The sequence below is a fragment of the Hyperolius riggenbachi genome, chromosome 3, assembly GCF_040937935.1.
Source record: "Hyperolius riggenbachi isolate aHypRig1 chromosome 3, aHypRig1.pri, whole genome shotgun sequence".
Lineage (NCBI taxonomy): Eukaryota > Metazoa > Chordata > Amphibia > Anura > Hyperoliidae > Hyperolius > Hyperolius riggenbachi.
In genome coordinates, this window is record NC_090648.1 from 474,857,568 (window position 1) to 474,878,025 (window position 20,458).

Genomic DNA, 20,458 nt, shown 5'->3' on the forward strand with positions numbered 1-20,458 from the left:
GGACACAACATTCCTTGATGGAGAGATAAACACAGAAGAACAAATTCATTTATAGGCTGCGAGTGACACAGAAACTTGTGTCTGTACCCCGGGCTCGCCTCTGCATGCCAGCAGCCAGAGTCTCGGTGTCAGGATTATTTAATGCGCCTCGTGTTACTAAGCCAGGGCCAAGAGAGTCATTATCTATCATTCCGCCGTCCCCTGCTGTATCAGGGCACAGAACCGCTCCCATGCCATTAGCACAACTTCACATTTTATTGGATAATATATCTTATGCAGGGCATAAATATTAGCAAAACACTTCATATCCTGCTAATTCAGTATTGCTTTTCAAATTACATCTGAAGGCTAATAATGACATGCTGAATACAATATCATTTCGGCCCAGAACCCACTACAAATCACAAATCTCTAGCGCAATCGCTAGCGTTTTTAAGTAGCATTTTATAAGCGATTTCATGAGCGTTTTCCCGCACAATTTTAAAAAGTGTGAGCTTTTTGCCTGCGATTGTGATAGTGATTTGCGATTTTAGTTCTGATTGGTCCTTTCAATTTATTATTTTTTTTTACAGGTTGCAGTCATTTAAAATCGCACACAAACCATAGCGATTTGTGTGCGATTTTAAATGACTGTCCTTGTATAGCAATTCATGAGCGATTTGTCAGCGATTCAATACGTTACATTGAAGCGCAAACGCTTTCACAATGCTGCATGTCCAGCGATTGCGATTTTGCTAATTGCAAGCGCTACTGTGGAATCTGTTACATTTATTTACATTGGCAGAGCGTATAGAGAAATCACTAGCGATTTAAAGTGCTCCCTAAACTCTCAAAGAAAAAAAAAAACTCTCTAGTGGGTTCCGGCCCTTCTTCTTGGAGCCCACTCACACTGGGGTGATTTGCGGGCGTTTTCCACAGATTTCAGAATCGCGGATCGCTGGCGATTAGCGGAAAATGAAAACACGCTGCATGCTTCACTTTTTCACAGGTGATCGCGATTGAAATATATAAACAATCGAATTGGGATCACTCATAAATTGTGAAATTGTCCAGTAAAAAATACGCAAAAACTGCTAAAAAATCCCAGATGCAAAACGCTAGAGATTTTGCCAGCATTTTGCGATCCTCAGTGTGAACAGGGCCTTAGGGCTGATTCACACTGCAAGAGCTTTTTCTAAGCGCTTGTGATTTAAAAAGCTCTTGCTAATGTAATGCTATTTGTGTGTTCTCACATGTGATTTTATGAAAAATCCTCCATAGCATTACATTTGCAAGAGCTTTTCAAATCACTAGCGCTTAAAGGGGAACTGAAGTAAGAGGTATACGGAGGCTGCCATATTTATTTGCTTTTAATCAATACCAGTTGCCTGGCAGCCCTGCTGGTCTATTTCTCTGCAGTAGTATCTGAATAACACCAGAAACAAGCATGCAGCTAGTCTTGTCAGATCTCACATTAAAGTCTGAAACACCTGATCTGCTGCATGCTTGTTCAGGGGCTATGGCTAAGAGTATTAGGGTACGTTTCCACTTGAGCGGCGCGATTTGCTCGCGGAAACCGCGTCAACGAATCCGCATGCGGTTGCGGATTCGTTGACGTTTCCATGCGGATTTTCACGCAGAATCGCCCGCGGTTTTAACGACGCGATTTTAACCATGTCAATGCTGGCAAGCATTGACATGGGTTTTTAGACGAAATTGCACGCGGAAACGCCGGAAAACCGCAAGATTAAAGAGCTTGCGGTTTTCCTATTTAGTTACATTACCGACGATTCGCGTGCGGGTGTGCGGCGTGCGAATTCTGACGGCTCTGCTGTGCAGATTTTTTCTGCAGAGCGAGCCGCACAGAATTCCTGACAAGTGGAAACGGCGCCATCCACTTGTATTGGTAGAGCGAATCTGCATGCAGGAAACGCATGCAGATTCGCTCGAGTGGAAACGAGCCCTCAGAGGCAGAGGACACCCAGGCAACTGGTATTGATTAAAGGGGCACTACAGCGAAAAACTGTAAAATGTGCGTTGTGTGCAAACATAAGTACATTTTTTCCAGAGTAAAATGAGCCATAAATTACTTTTCTCCTATGTTGCTGTCACTTACAGTAGGTAGTAGAAATCTGACAGAAGTGACAGGTTTTGGACTAGTCCATCTCTTTATAGGGGATTCTCAGGGATATATTTATTTTCAAAAGCACTTAGTGAATGGCAGTTGCTCTGTCCAACTGCCAAAAAACTGTGTAACGAGCAGGAAAACTGGCCAGCATCATTGTTTAAATCCTTTTTTGTGAATATCTTTATAAAGAATAAAAGCCTTGCTGAGAATCCCCTATGAAGAGATGGACTAGTCCAAAACCTGCCGGTAATGTCAGATTTCTACTACCTACTCTAAGTGACAGCAACATACGAGAGAAGTAATTTATGGCTCATTTTACTCTGGAAAAAAATGTACTTCTTATTTGTATATGTTTGCACATATTTTAAATTTTACAGTTTTTCGCTGTAGTGCCCCTTTAAAAGGAAATAAATATGGCAGCCTCCGTATACCTCTTACTTCAGCTCCCCTTTAAAGGATAGCGCTTTCTCTGCCTGAAAGAGTTTTAACATCAGGTATGTAAGTGGCAGCTCCTATCTAAGTCAGGACTGGGTCAGACTACAGTACGACCCTCACTGATAAGAAACTACAACTATAAATCACTTTCCAAGCAGAAAATGGCTTCTGAGAGCAGGAAAGAGATAAAAAGGAACAATAGTTCATAGATTTTTAACTCTGGCATACGTCAATGAATGTGTAATTGAGAAAAAAATAATAAAACAGCAAAAAACTTAAAGTGGGCTTTATTAAGTGATAAAGATGCTAATCCCGCATTCAAAACTTTTCTGCTTTTATGGTTTGGAGTTATCACATACCTTAGGAGCACTGGCCCTTTAATTGCCATTGCCATCGGCTGGCAAAACAGTTGCATACTTGGGGGGGGGGCTTTTTATCTATTATATCTATTATATATTCCTCCTCTTTACTTATCTTACCTAGTTCACTTCCTAGAATAGACCTCAGTGGGAGTGTCTGAAGACTCTCGAAGGTCAGCCGGTAACGAATACACAATTAGCAAGAGGAGAAAAAAAGACTGAGTGCGGAAATGATGTCAGGATTAGCTTCATTCAAAAGGTAACCAAAATGGAAACTGTCTAGAATAGGATTCTCTGCTTTTCTTTTATAAAATTCACAGGAATCATAACGTGAATAGTGCAATACATCGGTTGTGGACAGGACTGTGGAGTCGGTACAAAAATCACCCGACTTCAACTCCAACTCCTCAGTTTATGAACCACCAACTCTGACTTCGGGTGCCCAAAATGACTCCGAGACTCCAACTCCACAGCCCTAGTTATGTGAATAGAACTAGTATTTATCTACTTATATATGTGTTTTTTTTAATTCTAGGTTAGCATGGGTGTCACTTGTTCTTTAAAAAGTAGATTTAAGTATAAAATAAAACTGTGGAATATCTTAAAAAGTCATTTTTTTTAGGAGGAGGAGGATAGATACAATTGTTTATTTCATTAGTTTATTTCACCTCGGGTGTTCTTTAAAAAAAAAAAAAAGTTTAACTTACCTGGGGCTTGTACCATTCCCCCTCAGACGTCCTGTGCCCGTGCCGAGCCAAACTGATCCTCCCGTCCCCCGCTGCACCTCACTTACAGTGTTTGCAACTTCAATGTCGCAAACAAGTGCGCCTCCTTGCTTCCGCTCATGTCACCGAAAGCTTCCCGCTGCCACCGGGAACAACCACCACTCTGCTCTACCACTGCTGCAGTACCAGTGGGAGCCCCGGCAAAAGCAAATCACTGGGGCTCACCATTGGACTGACACAGACTATTGGGGATCAATAATCAGACCAATGAGAATCCTTCCTGGAGCGGGAGGGTACCCATTGGTCTTTTTCAATCCAATAAAGACCCCCAGCAGTTTATCTTTTACTGGGGCTCCTATTGATATTGTGACACTTATTTCCATCAGCAACAGAAGCGGCAATAGCAAGAAGGTGACAGAAGGCAGAAGGTGACCGATGAAGGTGACAAAAGATAGAAGTGCAGGAACGTAAATAGCAAACAGTCTAGTGAGAACAGACACTAACATAGGCACCGTGCAGATCCGCACTTTGCAATTCAATTTCCAGAAAGGACTTAATTAATGGCATTAAATCTGTTCACGTGTCAAATTGGGCACTGGCCATGATTTTTATGTATAAATCTAGTCTAAAACAGAACTAAAGAAATAGCTATAGGGTCCTGACAAAGCTCCGCGTATGTAGGTGCGAAACAGCTCTCAACCTCTGTGTCATCCTGTACTGTACTTTCTGCTCTCAATGGATGTTGTTATGGTCAGATGTCATTTTAACTGGATTTGAATTAAGATGGTCTTTTAATTGGATGTTCGCTGTGCTCTGCCTTTCAAGAGAACCCGAGGTGGGATTTAATTATGTTAGTGGGGCACAGAGGCTGTTTGGGCACACTATCATCAGCCTCTGTTGCCCTATGGTGTGCCTCCAGGACCCCCTGCGATCTGCTGTCCCCGCCGCCGTGCTAGCGACACGCAGCGTGTCGCCAGCACAATGTTTACCTATGGCTGTCTGTTAGTGCCGCTCCCCCGCCTCCTCTGTATTGGCGCTACCCGCCTGCGTCCCTTCCCACCAATCAGCGGGAGGGAAGGGACGCGGGCGGGTAGCGCCGATACAGAGGAGGCGGGGGAGCGGTGCTAATAGACAGGCATAGGTAAACATTGTGCTGGCGACATGCTGCGTGTCGCTAGCACGGCGGCGGGGACAGCAGATCGCAGGGGGTCCTGGAGGCACACCATAGGGCAACAGAGGCTGGTGATAGTGTGCCCAAACAGCCTCTGTGCCCCACTAATATAATTAAATCCCACCTCGGGTTCTATTTAAGGACACCCAAGGTGAAAATAAAGTAATGAAATAAACAATCGTATCTATCCTCCTTCTCCTAAAAATGACTTTTTAAGATATTCCAGTTTTATTTTATATTTAAATCTTCTTTTTAAGTTTTTACTGTATTATGGTTTTTTCTCAATGACACGTTCATTGAAGTATGCCAGAGCTAAAATCTATAAGCTTTTGATCATTTGTATCTCTTTCCTGCTCTCAGAAGCTATTTTCTGCTAGGAAAGTGTTTTATAGTTGTAATTTCTTATCAGTGAGGGTCACACTGTAGTCTGACCCAGTCCTGACTCAGACAGGAACTGCCACTTACATACCTGATGTTTAACTCTTTTAGGCAGAGAAAGAAAAAAAAGGAACAGAGCATAGTTGTGTATTTGGCACTGTACATACCAATGTTTATCTCATCATGTCACATGTCACCTGGGGTATCCTTTAACCACTTGACAATTGAAGGGTTTTTCCCTTTTCTTTCGCTAATAACGTAATCACTACTAATCACAAGGAAATGATCTATATCTTGTTTTTTTCGCCATCAATTAGGCTTTCTTTGGGAGGCACATTATGCTCTGAATTATTTTAGTCTAAATGCATTTTAATGGGAATAATAAGAAAATAATGGAAAAAAATCATTATTTCTCAGTTTTCTGCCATTATAGTTATAAAATAAAACATTCTAGTGTGGATAAAAGCCACACATTTTATTTGCCCATTTGTCCCGGTTACTGCAACATTTAAAATATTTCCCTAGTACGGTGTATGCCGATATTTGGAAATAAAGCTGCATTTTTTCACTTTTGCGTCCATCACTAATTACAAGCCCCTAAATTAAAACATAACAGTAATATACCCTCCTGACATATATATTAAAAACGTTCAGTTAGGTAACTACCGGTATTTATATATTTTTTTTAATTGTCTTTTTTTTATGCAAACAAATGTATTTGGGTACTATGGGAAAGTGTGGGAGAGAAAGAGTTAATATCAAATGTAAGTATGGGTCTTTTTATTAAAATAAATGTATGTAGGTGTAATTTTACTATTTGGCCACAAGATGTCCTTGCACATTATTTCCTATTAGCGTACTACAAGTACACTAACAGGAAGTATTGAATGGACATGTTTACTTCCTAGTTACAAATGATCACGGTATCTCATTGATGCCAGCGATCATTGACATGGCAATGTGCGGCGACAAATACCCGCGTGGAAGCGAGTGGCAGCCGTCCGCTGCTGAAGACGAATATTTACATCTCTGGGACTTCAAGTGAAGTTTCCCAGGACGTAATTATACTGCACCTGGTGCAGTAAGTGGTTGACTAACCAAGACGTTCCTGTTGTTGGGTACACTGCACTCCTAGACACCTGAGTTTGTATCCTGTGCACCTGTCTTCTAACTGCATAGGGCCCATGAGCAGGAGGGGCTCAGATGGATCTTATAGTGGAAAAACATACAGTAAAATATTCTCCTTTTCTACTTGGACAGAATAGTGTGCCACACTGGCTTCAGCACTGAGCTCTTCAGGCTGTGATTCTCCGTTCATCTCCTGTCCTGGAGATAAGCCTCAATGTATAGCGTAAAGCTTCTGTGTGCAAGCTGCACTGAATGTAAGCAGCTGCTGTTTTCTTCCTAACTGCAAAGCTTTTTGATTGAGCAGGATACTACATTTTTATGCAAGATGGTAGTTTCCTCCCTGTGCAAACTAATCTACACAGGTCAGAAGTGTTTTTACAATTTGGCGTAATTTTCTCGTAATTTTGTGCTGACTTAATTAATAGCAAAATCCCTATACATGATATAATCACCATTACTATGTATGTTAAGGGGAATAGTGTGAACAGGGCAAAAAAAAAAAAAATTTATCAAAAAGACCTTGCAGTTTCTGAGAAAATTGATTTTAAAAATGCAAAGGAACAATGTTTTTTAACCAGTTCAGCCTTCAGTCGTTTTTCACCTTATGAAATCCGAGCAATTTTCACCTCCCATTCATTCAGCAATAACTTTATCACTAATTATCACAATGAATTGATTTATATCTTGTTTTTTACGCCACAAATTAGGCTTTGTTTGAGTGGTACATTTTGCTAAGAATTATTTTTTTCTAAATGCATTTAAACAGGAATATTAAGAATTTAATTTTAAAAAATGTATTATTTCTCAGTTTACGTCCAGTATAGCGTTACAATAATACATGCTACCATAATTAAAATCCACTTATTTTATTTGCCCATTTGTCCCGGTTATTACACAATTTAAATTATGTCTCTTTCACAATGTATGGCGCCAATATTTTATTTGAAAATAAAGGTGCATTTTTTCAGTTTTGTGCCCATCACTATTTACAAGCTTATAATTTAAAAAAATAATAGTAATAAACCCTCTTGACATGCATATTAAAAAAAGTTCAGACCCTTAGGTAACAATTTTTTTTTTAATTGTAATTTTTTTTTATTCAAAATTTTATTTGTGTATTTTTTGGGAATGTGGGAGGTTAATTTTAAATGTAATTGTTTGTGGGTTTATTAAAAAAATGTATGTAGATGTAGTTTTACTATTTGGCCACAAGATCAGTCATTTGTTTTTTCTTCCTGTAAGCGAGCGCTCTCAATTACAGGAAGTGAAACTTTTTTTTTCTTTAGAAAGATCGCGGCTTCTAATAGAAGCCGTCGGCCTTTCTAACTGGGATTTCGATCAATGAATTGGAACTGCGTTCCCATTAATTGATGTCCGGGCTAACGGGCAGAGGCACGCGATCGGCCGTGGGAGCGCATGGCAGCAGCCTTTTGGACATAGCAGCTACGTCCAAAAGGCCAAAGTAGTTAAACTGTCATTTTTCTGAGTTTAACTACAAGGTCATTTTTTTTTGCCTTGTTCTCTTTAGACTGTACAAGATTTCTTTGCAAGCTTTCGAAACTTTAATTTTCTTTTTCAGGGCTCGTTTCCACTATTGCGAATCCGCATGCGTCCGACGCATGCGGATTCGCACATGTAATGCAAGTGGATGGGCCTGTTTCCACTGTAGCGTTGTTGAGGTGCGTTTTTTTCAGCGGTGAAAAAACGCACAAAAGAGCCGCAGAATTCGCCTGCGAGTGGAATGCATGCGAATCGCATGCAATGTATTTAATAGGGAAATCGCATGCGTTTTCCCCATGCGTTTTTTGCCGCGAATTCGCATAGGTACCAATGTAAATTCACACAGGCAGTGACATGGTTAAAATCGCATATACCCTCACCTATGCGAATTCGCATGCGAATTCGCGGCAAAAAACGCATGAAGAATCACATCCGTATGCGATTTCATCAGCGGTGGAATCCAGGCGATTCCGCACCGCAATAGTGGAAACGAGCCCTCAGGCATGTTTCAGAACTGGATCAGAACCATACATAGTACTGTCACATACACAGGCTTTGATGCTGCTGTCGAGTTCTGCCAGTTTCTTTGTCAGGTTCCTCAGTTCCATTTTTACCCGGGCGGTTGTGGTATCTGCCTTGGTGAAGCCAGTTCCGTATGGTCCGGAATTAGTCATGGAGAGAATCCGAAGCCTGTGTATGTGACAGTACTATGTACGGTTCTGATCCAGTTCTGAAACATATACCGGATTGTACAAAGGGAAGTGAGTGTGGCACTCCTAAAGAAGACAGGATGGATCCATAGATGGGGAGAGAGTGAGACCAAGACTCCCGCTGTAATTGACTTGTTATACTGTTTTAAACAATCAGCCACTGACGTGTGCCTCGCATATGTGACAGGAAGGAAGTAAATCGTAACTGGTTATGGATAAGAAGCAGATTCGGGCACCATCCGTCATTCAGCTTGTTTATTTTCAAAACAACTTGTGCAGTATAAACATCAAACAGCTATCACCTGTTGTCCCATGGCGGGGCTGTGCGGGATGCGGTGGAGATGGGTGCTCAGGGCTGTAGAAGGGTCGGCGACGGCCGTTTCGCGTCCTCCAGGACGCTTGGTCACGCTGCGTTCCACAAAATGGCAGCCGCCGCAAGGCCGGCATATGACGGGGCGTAGCCCCGCCCCTTCCGGCTACGCAACGGCGCCAGTGCTTGGAGTGGATTGGTTGGCCATCAGGGGAGCCGGCTCCCAGTGCGCATGTGAGGCTTAGTGACGCGCAATAGGTGCGACATCAAAGTCACACAGCAGGCCAAAAAATAAATATTTGCATTCCAAGGCCGCTGGTTAAGGCGTAGCTTAAGAAGCCACGCCGCCCTATTATGCGCGTATGCGGAAGTAATACAAACTTCACGTATGCCCATATGGTGCATACCACCTTGCCTCAAAGTATTGCGCACCTAAGATCCATGCGCCACCCTGTGGCCAAAATAGTTAGTGCACTGTGTATAGTGTAACCATAAACAAAGAGACTAAAACCAATATAAGCTGGGGCTAGGTGAACAGGAGACCATACAGTTATAACTGTCCCGGATACATTTTATCCCAAATTACCTGAACATTTAAGTACTATGTATTGGCCATGGTAAGGGAATACGGGAGGTATAAGCAGTATTGCCTGCACCACAAGGGGAGGGAAAACATAGGGAGGGAGCACAGCACCCCATAAATACCACATTCTACAAATCGGAATACAATAAGATCAATAAATGTCAGAAAGTACATACAGGGGGGGGGGGGGGGGGAGGGGGAGAGAGGGGAGGGGAGAAAAAGAAAGGGAGAGGGACAAATCTCATAGGCACAGATTCAGCAAACGAAGCATCTCAGGGATCCAGCATACATGAAAGCTCTATTTTATCGTTTAAACCCAGGGGGCCCATAGCATTTGTCTGCAAAATCAACCATGTCTCCCTCCTCAACAATATTTTCTCTCTGTCGCCCCCTCGTCTTTGTGGTTCAACTCTTTCTAGCACAGCAAACTTTAGACCCCTACTATTCCCCTCATGCATCTCGTTCATATGTGTCACGAATCTTGTCCCACTTTTTCCGGATTTCACAGAGCTCAAATGCTCTCCTATTCTGACTTTCAATGGACGGGTTGTTTGGCCTATGTAATATCGGCCACATGGGCAAAACGCAACGTAAACAACGTAGTCAGTAGTACAGGAAAAGAAGGCCCCAGCCTGAAAGACCTCCTTCCCCACCTGTATACTTCTTTGGAGCAACATGTGAGGGCAATGGACACAACGTCCACATTTGTAATTCTCCGAGTAAGCATGTTCCTCAGAGTAGGTGCCCGTCTGAAAGCTACCCGTGGCGGTCCTCCCACCTTCCTTGACAGGTCGGTGTCCTTCATGATGATATCCCAATGTCTAAAGACTGTCTTTCTAATCTTTTCTGCCATAGGGGTATAATCGAATGTAAAGGTCATTCTTTTTGTGTCCGACCCCTTCCCTTTCTTGGGGTTTAACAGGTCCAATCTATCCTGTTCCTTGGCCCTTCGTCTGGCTACTCCTAATTGGACTGGGTCATAACCTCTGCTAATGAACCTTTGTGTCATTTCATCTGCCTGTCGGTCAAAGTCTGACTCTTTCTTGTTGTTTCTCCTCAATCTTAAATATTGACCATATGGGATCGCTCTAATGACATGTTTCGGTGGAAGCTCTTAGCATGTAAAATTGCATTTGTGGCAGTTGGTTTTCTGTAGCCCTTGCTGTGGATTCCTCCATCCCGGATCACCAGTTTCAAATCTAAAAATGTTACCTCTGTATGGCTTAATTCTGCCGTAAATTCCATGTTAATTTCATTTACGTTCAAGTAACTCATAAATAACTCAAATTCTTGATCAGAGCCAGACCACACCACCAGGACGTCGTCCACATACCTCGACCATTGTCTGACGTATCTCCGGAACGGATTGTTCTCGGAGAACACGGCAGACTCCTCCCACGCCCCTAGGAAGAGGTTTGCAAAGGAGCATGCCACAGGGGTCCCCATTTTTAAGCTGGAACAGGAAAAGTTGTGACTGGGCACACCATCTTAGGTAGGGTGCTTGGTATTGTGGTATAGGCAGACCACCAAAGTATAAGTCCAGAATTCAAATATACCAGCACTCCAGTTTTCTCAAAGAATCACGCTCTTTTATTGAGCTAACATATCCACAGAAATGACCGACAATTGTTTCGGGGCCTCGCAGGGTCCCCCTTTCTCAAGGCGTGTGTGGTTACAATCAAACTTCCAAATACAACTAATATATACATCACTAATCCCCTATGCCCCCACCCCAAACCATGGTGAAAAGGTGATGTCATCTCCTCTGCTCAAAACAACAACATAGGCCCATTTTGTCAAATATTCACTCATCTATGCCATAAGCAATTCTGCTTTAAACTCCAGTGTACACAGTGCTACTGAGTCATGCATGGGCAGTACATTCGGGATGGATACACAAATTTTTCTTCAATGGCCCCCATGAATAGGTTAGCGAGGGATGGAGCAGCCGAACTGCCCATAGCCGTCCCCCTGCATTGTTGGTACCATCGCATTTTCAAATTTGAAGCAATTAGAGGTAAGTATCAGTTCTAGTCCATTCACAATGAATTCTGTAGGTACTGTAGGATCTTCCCGTCTCTCCAGAAAAGATCTAACCGCTTGGATGCCTGCTTCATTTGGGATGGATGTATATAAAGCTCCAATATCCATGGTGCATAGCATAATATTACCTCTTGAGATATCAATCTTGTTGATTTTAGCAAGAAAATCATTGGTGTCTTTGAGGTATGCTTGTAGATCTTTCACCAAGGGTTGCAGTAAGAAATCAATGTATTGGGCTAGTGGTTGAGTTATTGATTCTGTTCCTGATATTATTGGTCTGTACTTCAACGGTTCCGTTCCCTTATGGATTTTTGGTAGACCATAGATCACCGGTTTCCTCGTCGTAACCTCATGAGGAGGTGAATGAGACACCGTAGTTCCCAGCCCCACGTGAGCTACATTAGCGTAGCCTGGCAACAGTGGGACACGCTGGAGTCAATCCCATGACTCCTTGCGGCCCTAGTTGCCGGGCAGCGTTGTGATGCCGCATAGTGATTGGTTTGATGGCATTAACCAGTCACGAAGCGGGGGGCGTGGCCAGCGGCGCGAACGATAGCCCGATACGGGATTAGGAACGTGAGAAGCTGTCAGTCATGACTAGCAACGGCTCCCCGCTGGATGTTTACATTTGAATGGTGGTACTAATCAGCATGGATTACAACAGGAGCACCGCGAGGAGACACTGGGACAGGTAGACATGCATGACTCAGTAGCACTGTGTACACTGGAGTTTAAAGCAGAATTGCTTATGGCATAGATGAGTGAATATTTGACAAAACGGGCATATGTTGTTGTTTTGAGCAGAGGAGATGACATCACCTTTTCACCATGGTTTGGGGTGGGGGCATAGGGGATTAGTGATGTATATATTAGTTGTATTTGGAAGTTTGATTGTAACCACACACGCCTTGAGAAAGGGGGACCCTGCGAGGCCCCGAAACAATTGTCGGTCATTTCTGTGGATATGTTAGCTCAATAAAAGAGCGTGATTCTTTGAGAAAACTGGAGTGCTGGTATATTTGAATTCTGGTCTTCCATTTTTAAGCTGGGGCGCCTGAGTGAACAGGAGACCAAGCTGTTCTGGACGGTCACTACCCTAAGACGCTACAAAAGAGATGGGATCGTAGCAAGGGGTTTCAGGAGGTATTGGGAACCTTCAGAGTATAGGGAAGATAAGCAGTTTGTTGAAGACTGGGAGGAGGAGCACTTGGAGCACGCCAGAAGACTCCAAAATATCGTGTTAGCGAGATCTACTATCGAGTATAACAAAATATCTGACGAGTTGAGTGAGACCAAGAGAAGATATAAAGAATCAGTGGCTGAAGAGAAATTCTCAGCAGTTTCTGGAAAGTTAGAGGAAAGGATCAGTAAAATACAGGACGAGATTAAAGCTAGGAAATTAAAAAAGTTCTTCAGAGATAGAGAGGATTTTGACAAGGGCAAGATATTCAATTGGGGGCCAGTGGTGCCATTTAAATCACCTAAAGGGAAGGGATATTGGACAACAGATTCTGGATCTGATAGCGACAACGATTCTAAAAACAAACCAAGAGGGGCCCCGAACAAGAAGCCAAAAAAGAAACCTAAGACCCCTAAGAAGGTGACTGTCACCAAACATACACCAGAGCCACCATGTGCTGGAGCAACTGCCCCTTTAGACATAGAGTCAGACGAGGAGGAAGGAACAGATCCAGATGGAAGACGATCAGTCCACTGGGAAGGAACCCAAGATGTGAGACAGAGCAACAAGAAACGCAAAGCAACCAGATAATGCCAGAAGATGGGGAAGAAGGTCTGCAGGTTATTAATATATCGGGTGTGGACATACCAGCAGCCTGCAATAGTCTTTTGAAAAAAGGTCTGAATTATTGTCCGACTAGGAAATTTGACTTAACAGCATTCACGATTGACTTGTTCAAAGCAACACGCAAGTTGGTGATTTGCCAAAAATTTGGTGAAGACAAGGAAGAAAAAGAACAGAACTCTTGCAATATGATTATAGCCCCTACTCACCCTATGACGGATGGCCACGACACCGTAGGGTCGGTGGGAAACCCCAGAGCTGACGGTGGACCTGCTGAGGGTGCTTTAAATTTAAATTTCATCCCCCAGGAATTGCCTCAAGTGACGGAAGGGTCAGGTATCGATGTAACAGGCTTCGGCCTAGGGACACGATACGACCCAACGGATGAGGAACTGGCCCAGTTCATAGATGAACTTTGGACTGAGGGGAAAGAAGTGGGGTGGGCAGGGCTTTGTGATAAGGGAGAGAAATTGAGGTTGGGGGAAGTACAAACATTCAGAGCATGTAAATCTGTGCATCCCTTCCCAGTTGGTCCCGGCTCCAGCATTGATCACTTCTTTGATAGAGTCATGCAGTACATTAAGGCAGAAATCTATGAAGATGCAGTACCTAACCCGAGCCAGGATGAAAGGGCAGCTCTGAATTGGTTAAGAGGGAACGACAGTCTGGTCGTTCGGGGAGCGGACAAGGGTGGCAATTTGGTTGTGATGGCGGCTAGCCAGTATAAACAGGAGGCCGAAAGGCAGTTAAGTGATGTTGCCACCTATTGTCCGCTCGTCGCTGACCCGACTCCAGGTTTCCAGATAGAGCTGAAGACCCTTTTAGAGGAGGGAGTCAAGAGGGGTTTCTTGTCCAAGAAATTGGCCGTAGACCTAATGCCCCCCTTCACCAGACTGGTGCATTTTCGGGATGGTACCACATCCCGAAAATGCACAAGTCCATGACCGCGCCGCCGGGACGTCCCATAGTCTCTGGCTGTGGATCTCTCACAGAGAGGTTGTCCAGATACCTCGACCATCTCCTGCGCCCCTTATTGAGAGGGGTGCCCTCCTATCTGAGGGACACGGTAGAGGTGTTGCAGATGTTGGAGCGTGCCACATGGGTCCCAGGAGACAGACTGGCCACTATAGACGTGGTCAGTCTGTACAGCCGCATCCCTCAGGATTTGGGGGTGCTAGCGGTCAGACAATTCCTGAAACGTACCGATAAGGACGATGAATATGTTGATTTTCTATGTAAATATTTGGAGTTTGTGTTGAAACACAATGCATTCCTATTTGATGGACGCTGGTTCCAACAGACCGCTGGCACGGCCATGGGGACCCCTGTGGCATGCTCCTTTGCAAACCTCTTCCTAGGGGCGTGGGAGGAGTCTGCCGTGTTCTCCGAGAACAATCCGTTCCGGAGATACGTCAGACAATGGTCGAGGTATGTGGACGACGTCCTGGTGGTGTGGTCTGGCTCTGATCAAGAATTTGAGTTATTTATGAGTTACTTGAACGTAAATGAAATTAACATGGAATTTACGGCAGAATTAAGCCATACAGAGGTAACATTTTTAGATTTGAAACTGGTGATCCGGGATGGAGGAATCCACAGCAAGGGCTACAGAAAACCAACTGCCACAAATGCAATTTTACATGCTAAGAGCTTCCACCCAAAACATGTCATTAGAGCGATCCCATATGGTCAATATTTAAGATTGAGGAGAAACAACAAGAAAGAGTCAGACTTTGACCGACAGGCAGATGAAATGACACAAAGGTTCATTAGCAGAGGTTATGACCCAGTCCAATTAGGAGTAGCCAGACGAAGGGCCAAGGAACAGGATAGATTGGACCTGTTAAACCCCAAGAAAGGGAAGGGGTCGGACACAAAAAGAATGACCTTTACATTCGATTATACCCCTATGGCAGAAAAAATTAGAAAGACAGTCTTTAGACATTGGGATATCATCATGAAGGACACCGACCTGTCAAGGAAGGTGGGAGGACCGCCACGGGTAGCTTTCAGACGGGCACCTACTTTGAGGAACATGCTTACTCGGAGTGAGTTTATTTCCCCTAGGAAGACAACTTGGCTAAATAGAACCATTCCCAAGGGGAATTACAAATGTGGACGTTGTGTCCATTGCCCTCACATGTTGCTCCAAAGAAGTATACATGTGGGGAAGGAGGTCTTTCAGGCTGGGGCCTTCTTTTCCTGTACTACTGACTACGTTGTTTACGTTGCGTTTTGCCCATGTGGCCGATATTACATAGGCCAAACAACCCGTCCATTGAAAGTCAGAATAGGAGAGCATTTGAGCTCTGTGAAATCCGGAAAAAGTGGGACAAGATTCGTGACACATATGAACGAGATGCATGAGGGGAATGGTAGGGGTCTAAAGTTTGCTGTGCTAGAAAGAGTTGAACCACAAAGACGAGGGGGCGACAGAGAGAAAATATTGTTGAGGAGGGAGACATGGTTGATTTTGCAGACAAATGCTATGGGCCCCCTGGGTTTAAACGATAAAATAGAGCTTTCATGTATGCTGGATCCCTGAGATGCTTCGTTTGCTGAATCTGTGCCTATGAGATTTGTCCCTCTCCCTTTCTTTTTCCCCCCTCCCCTCTCTCCCCCTCCCCCCCCCCCCCCTGTATGTACTTTCTGACATTTATTGATCTTATTGTATTCCGATTTGTAGAATGTGGTATTTATGGGGTGCTGTGCTCCCTCCCTATGTTTTCCCTCCCCTTGTGGTGCAGGCAATACTGCTTATACCTCCCGTATTCCCTTACCATGGCCAATACATAGTACTTAAATGTTCAGGTAATTTGGGATAAAATGTATCCGGGACAGTTATAACTGTATGGTCTCCTGTTCACCTAGCCCCAGCTTATATTGGTTTTAGTCTCTTTGTTTATGGTTACACTATACACAGTGCACTAACTATTTTGGCCACAGGGTGGCGCATGGATCTTAGGTGCGCATTACTTTGAGGCAAGGTGGTATGCACCATATGGGCATACGTGAAGTTTGTATTACTTCCGCATACGCGCATAATAGGGCGGCGTGGCTTCTTAAGCTACGCCTTAACCAGCGGCCTTGGAATGCAAATATTTATTTTTTGGCCTGCTGTGTGACTTTGATGTCGCACCTATTGCGCGTCACTAAGCCTCACATGCGCACTGGGAGCCGGCTCCCCTGATGGCCAACCAATCCACTCCAAGCACTGGCGCCGTTGCGTAGCCGGAAGGGGCGGGGCTACGCCCCATCATATGCCGGCCTTGCGGCGGCTGCCATTTTGTGGAACGCAGCGTGACCAAGCGTCCTGGAGGACGCGAAACGGCCGTCGCCGACCCTTCTACAGCCCTGAGCACCCATCTCCACCGCATCCCGCACAGCCCCGCCATGGGACAACAGGTGATAGCTGTTTGATGTTTATACTGCACAAGTTGTTTTGAAAATAAACAAGCTGAATGACGGATGGTGCCCGAATCTGCTTCTTATCCATAACCAGTTCTGAAACATGCCTGAAGAAGAAACTTAAAGTTTCAAAAGCTTGCACAGGAATCTTGTACAGTTAGTCATTAAAGGTATCACCTAAACAACTTTTGTTGTTATGTCTTCGGATTCTCTCCCTTCTTCTTAACATGTCTAGGAATTTGCTAGTAACCTCTCAAGTTGGCATAAAATTAGGCAAAAATTAGCAAATTACAATCATCACTAACTAACTGCAAAAAATTACTATTAGACAGATGGAAAAAAACAAAAAAACAGAGTCCCCAACGCTAAATGATGAGTGGGTAGCTTATACTGATCGGTTTCTCTAACTAGAAGTAGGAGATAATGATAGTGTTATCCCATCAGCCAAAGAACGAGTGAAGATTAGACCCCGAGGGGAACAAGCCCCAGACAAACATAGAGAACAAGATAAATAGCAAAAAAAAAAAAAAAAAAAAAAAAAAAAGAAGAAAAGACCTGGAAACTGTCAGACGTGGGATGAATGAGTGGTGCTTGTGTGCCAGTGAAGGTAGATGTCTAAAGCCCAATCTACACGATACGATTCTTTGTGCGATTCGATTATGATTCTATTTACGATACGATTTAATCTGACATTGCCGATTGGGATTCGATTCAATTTAATTTGCCATTGTCAAACAATGGCAAATCGAATTGAATGGAATCGATTCCCCTCTCTTACAGTAAGTAGTACAAATCTGACATTACTGACAAATTTTGGACTAACCCATCTATTCATAGGGGGGTTCTCAGGGTTTCCTTTATTTTAAAAAGCACTTAGTGAATGGCAGTTGCTCCGTCCAACTGCCAAAATAGTGTGCAGCGAGCATAGAGTCTGGCCAGCATCTTTGTGTTAATCATTTTCAGGGAAAGTCTTTATAAAGAATAAGGGCCAGGCTGAAATTCCCGCAAAACCTGTTGGTAATGTCAGATTTCTACTACCTACTGTAAGTGACAGCAACATAGGAGAAAAGTAATTTATGGCTCATTTTCCTCTGGGAGAAATGTACTTCTTATTTGTATGTGTTTTAATTTTTAAGATTTTTGCGACAGTTTAAGTGACTTTGAATGATGGATGGTCGTCGGTGCAAAAATAGCTGGTGCTAGCATCTCTGAAACAACAATTCTTTTAGCATTTTCTCGTCCAGCTGTATCTCAGGCGTTTAGAGAGTGACATTTGAAAAAAAATGTAAGCGATGGGGACTATTCTGGTCCCCCTCCCCTCCCTCACCTCGGGGCTCTCCCCTTCACTTTAAATCTAAGTCCGGGCAGTGTCTGGGCAGCGGCGGGCAAGCATGGGTTTCAATTCATCTTCGGGTGATCCAGATAGTAGTTATCCGGATGACACCCAGTACTGCTGTGCTGTGCGACGGGCTGGGCGGGGGATCAAGCTTACCCTTCTGACGTCTTCTCCGGCCATCCCTCGGCGCCTCCCACGATGCGTTCCACTCGGCGAGCACGTGACTTCAAACACTTCCTCCTTCCGGGTTGAAGGAGGAAGTGTTTGAAGTCACATGAGCGCCGAGTGGAACGCATCGTGGGAGGCGCCAAGGGACGGCTGGAGAAGACGTCAGAAGGGTAAGCTTGATCCCCCGCCCAGCCCGTCGCACAGCACAGCAGTACTGGGTGTCATCCGGATAACTACTATCTGGATCACCCGAAGATGAATTTAAGCCCATGCTTGCCCGCCGCTGCCCAGACACTGCCCGGACTTAGATTTAAAGTGGAGGCGAGCGCAGAGGGGAGAGCCCCGAGGTGAGGGAGGGGGGGGGGGGGCGTCCCCCCTCCCCGCCGAATTGCTGCATGGCTTTCCCCTCGTGCTGCGTCCCCTCCAACCCCCGCAAAACGACCCCAAGCGGGCCCCAGGGGGCGGTGCCAGGCCCCCCCGCGGGTGCAGGGGCTGCAGGTCCTATTGTTACGCCTGTGAATCTGACCCAACTTAGAGCTCATTGGTCCAGTAAGTTTTCTCCTAGGTGATAATTTTAAACTTGTCAATAAAATGCCAATTAACTCACCAGAAAGCAAGACGATGCTTAACCTCATTTTAATAATACATTTCCACCTTCTTTTCAGAATTTTTTTTCAGTTGAAAAGATTTTCGTGACAGTTCCTCTTTAAATGTTTTATCTTACCCATTTTGACATTACCTTCCGTGATAACTACGTCATCCGAAGCGGAGTGTTCCTTATATTAGCAACTCTGCGTTGTTATGTCACTCTACATCACTGGTGGACTGGTTTCTTATCAATTAAGGGGTGTCTCTAATTTTTTGCCAACTCAGTGTAGTAATATAGGAAGTGTTTCCGATGCGGAAACGAGGATAATTAACGTAAATGACCGTATTTTTTGGACTATAAGACGCACTTTTTCTCCCCCAAAAGTGTGTGTGTGTGTGTGTGTGGGGGGGGGGAGTCAGTGTGTCTTATAGTCCGAATACTACTATTATGACCTGCGGATCCTTTCCCGTGTCCTGCCTGTCCTAGTATCTGCGTGTACTACGTGCAGCTGTAGCTTTCCTCAGGCTGTCTGTTGCTTTTATCACCGAGCTGTCCTCGTCTGTAATACACACATTTGTCCGCGCTGTCCCAGAGTAAATACACACATTTGTCTGCGCTGTCCGAGAGTAAACACACACATTTGTCCGCGCTGTCCCCGAGTACATACACACAATTGTCCGCGCTGCCCCCCCCCCCGTACTGCCGCAGCTGCCTTGTGAGAAAGTCCTCACAACTTTACCGATTACATACACATCGTTCCTCATGCTGTCCCCGCTTTCATCACCGCGCTGTCCCCGGGTACTGTCGCCAGGAAGTCCCGCTCAACTTGGCAGAGAGATGTACCAATCAGGCAGGGGGACCTGGCCCCAACCGCCAATCACGCTGCCCACTGCTCCTGGTTCCTCTCTTGATAGAAAGCGCTAGTCCCGCGGGCGGGATCACCTCTCCGTCATTGGGGCCAATCACTGATTGTGTGTATTTACTCTGGGACAGCGCGGACAAATGTGTGTATTTACTCTGGGACAGCGCGGACAAATGTGTGTATTTACTCTGGGACAGCGCGGACAAATGTGTGTATTTACTCTGGGACATACAAATGTATATATTACAGACAGGGGGACAGTGCAGACAACTGTATATATTACAGACAGGGGGACAGCTCGGTGATAAAAGCAGCAGAGGAAAGCTGCAGCTTCACGTAGTACACGCAGATACTAGGACAGGCAGGACACAGGGAGACACCAGACACTGGGTCATGGAAAACACAGGGATAGCAGACACTGGGATAATAGAGGAAGGGGGTCAGAAGACACAGAAAGACACCAGAGACACAAGGGGGACAGACGAGAACACAGGAGACACTAGAGGTACAAGTAAGGCACAAGGGGGACATAATCATTGTGGGGGGAAAGGTCCATAATACGCCCCTGCACCATGAACGCAGCAGGTTTAGCATTTTTTTTTTCTTTGAATTTTGCCCTCTAAACCTAGATGCGTCTTATAGTCCGAAAAATACGGTAGGTATCCTGAATTATTTACTACATTCTACTATATGTCGTGGTACATCTTTAACTGGACTCAATTAATACATCTCCTTCAACAAAAATACTATATCTTAAAAAAATCAGAAGTTTTAAACAGCCTTATCTGAGGTAATTCAAAATCCCTGCTTCATCACAGCTTTCAAATTGTGAGAGAAATTCT

General features: G+C 44.5%; 1 protein-coding gene across 2 annotated transcripts in view; it reads right to left on the reverse strand.

The window, feature by feature from the left end:
• Positions 1-20,458, reverse strand: part of MGAT4B (alpha-1,3-mannosyl-glycoprotein 4-beta-N-acetylglucosaminyltransferase B) — an 802,706-nt gene that overhangs the window by 249,649 nt on the left and 532,599 nt on the right. The gene's annotated exons all lie outside the window — the stretch shown is intronic.